This window comes from Schistocerca serialis, chromosome 7, assembly GCF_023864345.2.
Source record: "Schistocerca serialis cubense isolate TAMUIC-IGC-003099 chromosome 7, iqSchSeri2.2, whole genome shotgun sequence".
Taxonomy (NCBI): domain Eukaryota; kingdom Metazoa; phylum Arthropoda; class Insecta; order Orthoptera; family Acrididae; genus Schistocerca; species Schistocerca serialis.
In genome coordinates this window covers 462,133,613-462,139,612 of record NC_064644.1, presented here as the reverse complement: position 1 = coordinate 462,139,612, position 6,000 = coordinate 462,133,613, and positions in this window count along the sequence as shown.

Sequence of the window (6,000 nt, the reverse complement as noted above, 5' to 3'; positions counted from 1 at the left end):
TTCAGCAGGGGCAGCAAAATACCAAGAATAACCAATATTCCAGCAGTGACAGCACGGCCATGGATCGCGTTGACTCCTGTCGCAACTCAGAAGTTCCACTCAGTCGCTGCAGATGTGCTAATTATTCTTCGTATTTGACTGGTGCTGTTAATACGTACTGATGAATGGCGCGCTAGAGTAATTTTGGACCGCTGTATCGAATGGGGACGTCAAATTCCGATTTAAGTTTTTCCTAGGCATCGTATGAAAGAAGTGATGAGCAGGATTTATTTGGGCTGACCACAGCTAAACTTTGAAAAAACGAGATTTGAAATAAACACATCTTAAACCCAGTGAGAGCAAACATTGAGAGAACACCGGCTTGCAATAACCTGGCCATGTAATCTCCACAAAATAAGTCATACAAATATTTTTAACGTTCCTTTATAATGGAAAACACAACCAGAGCCAAACAACAGTAGAATGACACTGAAGCAGCAAGTGACGCTAGGAAAGTTAAACAAAACATGTTAACTGCGGTCAACCTAGCAACGACCGTTGTGTTTTAAAGTCTTTCTCACCACATCAAATTTTCTTCCCTGCTCCACTCGGGGTGCCGCGATCGGAGTAAAAAGCTTTTAGCGATTTACTCGCACCTGTCATCAGTCTTCCACTAGCCGATCCTTCAGACTATAGCATGTTCAGACTGAGGTCTCCTCAGATGCATTTAACCGTATTCGGCTCCTCCAAGGGGTGTGAAGGTCGAAACGTCAGCCGTGTGCCTCAAGTTGACAGGACGCAGATTTGCTCTTAAATCTGGCAGGTGGGCTGTGCCACGCGCTCTAGCGCTACACTACAGCACTCCTTTCTAGGTTAAGACGTGCAAAGATATAGTTGAGTGACGAATTCTGTTGATAGGAGGCTCACGAGCCCATAAACGGCTCCATGATATCTGGCAAGACAACTGATAACTACCAAATAACTACAGAAAGGTACGAATTATTTCATACAGTAGACTCTCGTTAAACGCAAGTTACTGCACCCGAGAAACGGTTAGAATTACTGAGAATTCAGTTTACAGATGTTCCAATTAAAAATAAGTCTGTTTTGATTCATTTCGTCGCCTTCAGTTAAGATAATAAGATTTATCTCTCTCCCTTAGAACCATATCAATCGCGGTGGCGAAAAATCTTTGACTGACCAGAAACCACTTTGTGCCAACGTTAAATTTGAGCTTCCAGGTGGGTAGTGTGTGTGTTTGTGTGTGTGTGTGTGTGTGTGTGTGTGTGTGTGTGTGTGTGTGTGTATGTGTGTGTGTATGCGTAACTTTGGACTGTCTGTCTGCAGTAGGTAGTCTGGTTGAAGGCATATGCGACACTCATCGGTGAAGAGAACGTGATGCCAATCCCGAGCGGTCCATTCGGCATATTGTTCCCAAATCTGTTCCGCGATGCATGGTGTCGTGGTTGCAAGATGGACCTCGCCATGGATGTCGGGAGTGAAGCTGCGCATCATGCAGCCTATTGCGCACAGTTTGAGTGGTAGCAAGGCGTCCTGTGGCTGCACGAAAAGCATTATTCACCATGGTGACGTTGCTGTCAGGGTTCCTCCGAGCCATAATCCATAGGTAGGGGTCATGAACTGCAGTAGTATGCCTTGGGCAGCCTGAGAGAGGCATGTTATACACAGTTCCTGTCTCTGTGTATCTCCTCCATGTCCGTACAACATCGCTCTGGTTCACTCCGAGACGCCTGGACACTTTCCTTGTTGAGAGCCCTTCCTGGTACAAAGTAACAATGCTGACGCGATCGAACCACGGTATTGACGGTCTCGACATGGTTGAACTGCAGACAACAAGAGCCGTGTACCTCCTTCCTAGTAGGACGACTGTAATGATCGGCTGTCGGATCCCCTCCGTCTAATAGATGCTGCTCATGGTTGTTTACGTCTTTGGGCAAGTTTAGTGACATCTCTGAACAGTCAGAGGGACTGTGTGTGTGATACAATATCCACAGTCAACGTCAGTCTTCACGAGCTCTGGGAACCGGGTAAATACAGTACTTTTTTTGATGTGTGTATATACACATTAGTTTGTGCGCTATCCTGGTTACGTTTTTTGTGTCAGCATTGATAACTATTGGTGCCTATTCAACAGTGAGTCATTTACATTTAGTCCCTTTGGTAGCTACAGTTTTTCAACGTGGACGTCTATAATGTTAATACACTGACACCAAAAAAATAGCAACACATCGAATGAACTGTGCAACATAAATGAAAGTTGATAAGTTTCCACATGTGGAAGAAGACATCTAATCAAATTTCGTGCCAGTCAGATAAAAGTTCCGGCAGTAGCGTCACTACAAAGATACAAATCAGGTTTTCTTTTAATGATGCAACGGTTAGAGCGTTAGTTACCTTTGTGACTGGACATAGTGACTTGATGTTAGTCAAGAATGCCTTTAAGGCGACAAAGACTCCATTATCAGCAGCTCACATACTTTGAACAAGGTCGTGTAATGGGGCTGCAGGAAGCTCGATGTTCCTCCCGTGATACTGCAGAAAGACTTGGCAGGATTAAAGCCACTGTACACAATTGCAGGCAGCGGTGGTCACGAAAATATACTGTCGCAAGAAGATCTGCCTCCGGCCACTTGAGGAACATCGTGTTCGGCGTATAGCTGTGTCGCATCTTATTGCATCTGCAGCAGCTATTTTAAGCCGCTGTCGGCACCGAAGTAACACAGCGAACTGTTACAAATCGGTTACTTCAGGACAACTTCGAGTCATATTCCCTTTAGCGTGCGTTCCACTGATTCAAAATCATCGCGAATTACTACTTCAGTGGTGTCAACCGAGAGCTCATTGGAGGGTGGTGTGAAGGTCTGTGGTGTTTTCTGATGTTATCTGGTACTGCCTATGTGTCAGTGATGGCCGTGTTGGTTAGAAGCAGGCCGTTGAAGGCCTGGAAACAACCTGTCTGCGTCCTACACACACACTCTACCTCTAAGCTACGCAGATTCACAGAGCTTCGTACTCCGGTGTGTTGTAGGGTGAGCGGATCACGCCTTTCCTACTTCAGCCTGGGCGTGTTGGAAGTTGTCCTCTCGTCTGAATCTTCCTTGCAGTTGCGTTTCTTCTTTTACTTCATCTGGGCCATGTTGCGGCGTGCCTTCACTCCAGCAACAGATCTGGCCACCTTGTGGTCGGGCGCCAGTGCACTTGACTTCCCAAAGTGCGTATCAGCTCGATCTCCGACATCCGGGCGGCCGCGTAAAAACGACGCGCCGCCTGCCGGAATCGGTGTTTGAGCAGCGGGACTCCTGCTAATCTGTGGAGTTCCTCGGTGCTGAAGTCTCGTGGCAAGTGAAGCGCTAACCTAAGCGCCTTGTTCTGGAACGTCTGCAGCTTTGCGATGGACGAGTCGGCCGCGTTTCCCCACACCACAGCAGCGTACTCTAACACAGCCCTGATGAGTGTCAGGTAGAGAGTTATGCCGCAGTGTGGGGGCAGGGTCGTCGATGGGTTGAGTAAGGGCTACAACAAGCGCAATCGACCAAGCGCTTTACCCCTTACTTCGCTGATGTGCGCCTTCCACGTCAGGCGCCGGTCCAGAGTGACGCCTAGGTAGCGTCCGGTGTTCGACCATGGGATGGGGCCGCCCATGATGCTGAGTGGCTGGAGGTCGGCAGGATTCTTCTTTCTGGTGAAGATCACCGCCTCCGAGGTGTTCGTCAGGGAGCAGTCCTTCCTCCCCTACGTGTCGCCACGGCCTCCTGACACACAGCCTCTCGAAGACCTTCGAAACTGCGGGCAACAGGCTGATGGGCCTGTGGTTTTGCGGCAACCGCAGGTCTTTTTCGGCCTAGGGGACAGCTACAACTTCCACATGTTTCCTCCTACACACACTGAACCTAAAAATGTAGTTATGGTCTGAGGTGCGATTTGATATAACAGCAGGAGCACTCTCGTGTTCCTCCCACGTACCCTGACTGCAAATCTGTGAGTCAGTCTGGTGATTCGAACTGTTCTGCTGCCATTCATGCACTCGCATTCGGGAGGGCAACGGTTCAATCCCGTGTCCGGCCATCCTGATTTAGGTTTTCCGTGATTTCCCTAAATCGATCTAGGCAAATGCCGGGATGGTTCCTTTCAAAGGACACGGCCGACTTCCTTCCCCATCCCTCCTAATCCGATGAGACCGATGACCTCGCTGTCTGGTCTCTTCCCCCAAGTGAACCCAACCCATTCATGGGCAGCATTCCAGGCATTGTTTTCCAACTGGAGAACGCTCGCGCACAGACGACTGTAGTTACCCAACATCCTCTTCAGATTGTCGTCTTGTTGCCTCCTCCTGCTCGATCACCAGATCAGTTTCCAGTCGACCACTTACGGGACAACATTGGACGACAACTCCAGTGTCATCCACAACCAGCATTAACCGCCCCTGTATTGACCGACAAAATGCAACAGGGGTATAAATCAATCCCACAAAGTGACACCTTTATAACATAATGCATACATTTTGTATGCTTGCATTCAACATTCTGGCAGTTGCAGAGTTTATAATAGCACCAGAATTTCAAATTTCCAATGGCTTATCTCGCCCTTACATTAACTTGTGATCTTTGAATGTTAATCACTTAAGTATGTTACCTAGTCAGATGTATTCCCCAAATTTAATTACTCCATATTAATTATTTATTGGAGTTCCGATTTTTTTTTCAGCCTAGTTATTCTAGTTAATATTATTAGCTCTTTAGGATTAACCCAATTTCGTTCGGCATTCTGAAAGATTTTTTGTAAATAGACTGGAATAGTCCGCTTTTTTATCTTTTATTGTGTGTGTTTTATCTGCTTCCATGTTTGACGAGATTATTTCAGATATTTTAGTTGCCATTTTTGGACATTTTAAATGCCACAGAAAAATTGTAAGATGTGGTATCTGATCAGACACGATGCACATCAAAACTCTGTTACAAAGGTTAGTGCTTATTGTAAAAAAATTGGGTGCACAAATTCTTGTTTGAAACAAACTTTTAGTGTCCGTGGAGAATGTGAATGTGCGTTTTATGTACTTATGTTAAGCGTGACGGTAACGAACCTGTGTAAATTCTATTGTTTTCTATAAATAGGAGCACTGACCCTGAAGCAACAAACTACTCTTTCTCCTAAGCTATCGGGTATACAATCGTCTCTGCAGCACATTTGTTTCCTTCGACTAATGTACGTAGAATCTGTCCACACTAATGCAACTGAATATGCCCAGGCCAAGCAACTAAGATAAAACATAATGACTTTACAGTAGTACTTGTTCTCTGTAGCATATTGCAAATGCCAATCTCTACCCTCTCATTAGAAATCTTTCAGTTACATTACGCTCGCACCCTGGAAAACAGCATAAGCATCGCCATTGGAATAGTTGTTAGCGTATGCGTGGAAGAGTGAGTAATTAATCAACAATTGAATTTACATAATACTTCACATCTCAGGATCTTCCAGAAGAGGTGTAGAAATGAAATTTTGTTTCAACATGTTGAAATGAGTTGTTTATTTTCTTATCCGTTTCATCATCTCAACTTCTTTACCATATATATGCATTGTTTGAGTCATAAGTTTCCTCCTCGCCAAATCTGTGTAGCAAATGTACGGTTCGTCGCTTTGACATGCAAACATCTTTGAGAAAAGAGAATTCTCATTGACTCTGCATTCTGGCCACGTCAGAATCGGTAAACCGTGGGCTTCGTCGCTCGTCTTTCGGGAGCTTGTTCACGTTTCGCATCTCCTGACAGGCATTGCTGTTGAGTGGAGTGAATCTGCAAGTGCAGAGCGCAAAACTGAATTCCTTTGTTCAAATTTTTGCTGTCTATTGTTCATAAATGCCAGTAATATTGAAAGCCTGTCAGTTCTTTTGAAACTGAACCTCTGTGTTCAAATAATAACTTTTGAACCCGACTTCTGCCCTCGAGTACCCCCCCCCCCCCCCCCAGACACTGATCATGACCCATTAATACCACAGTGTCA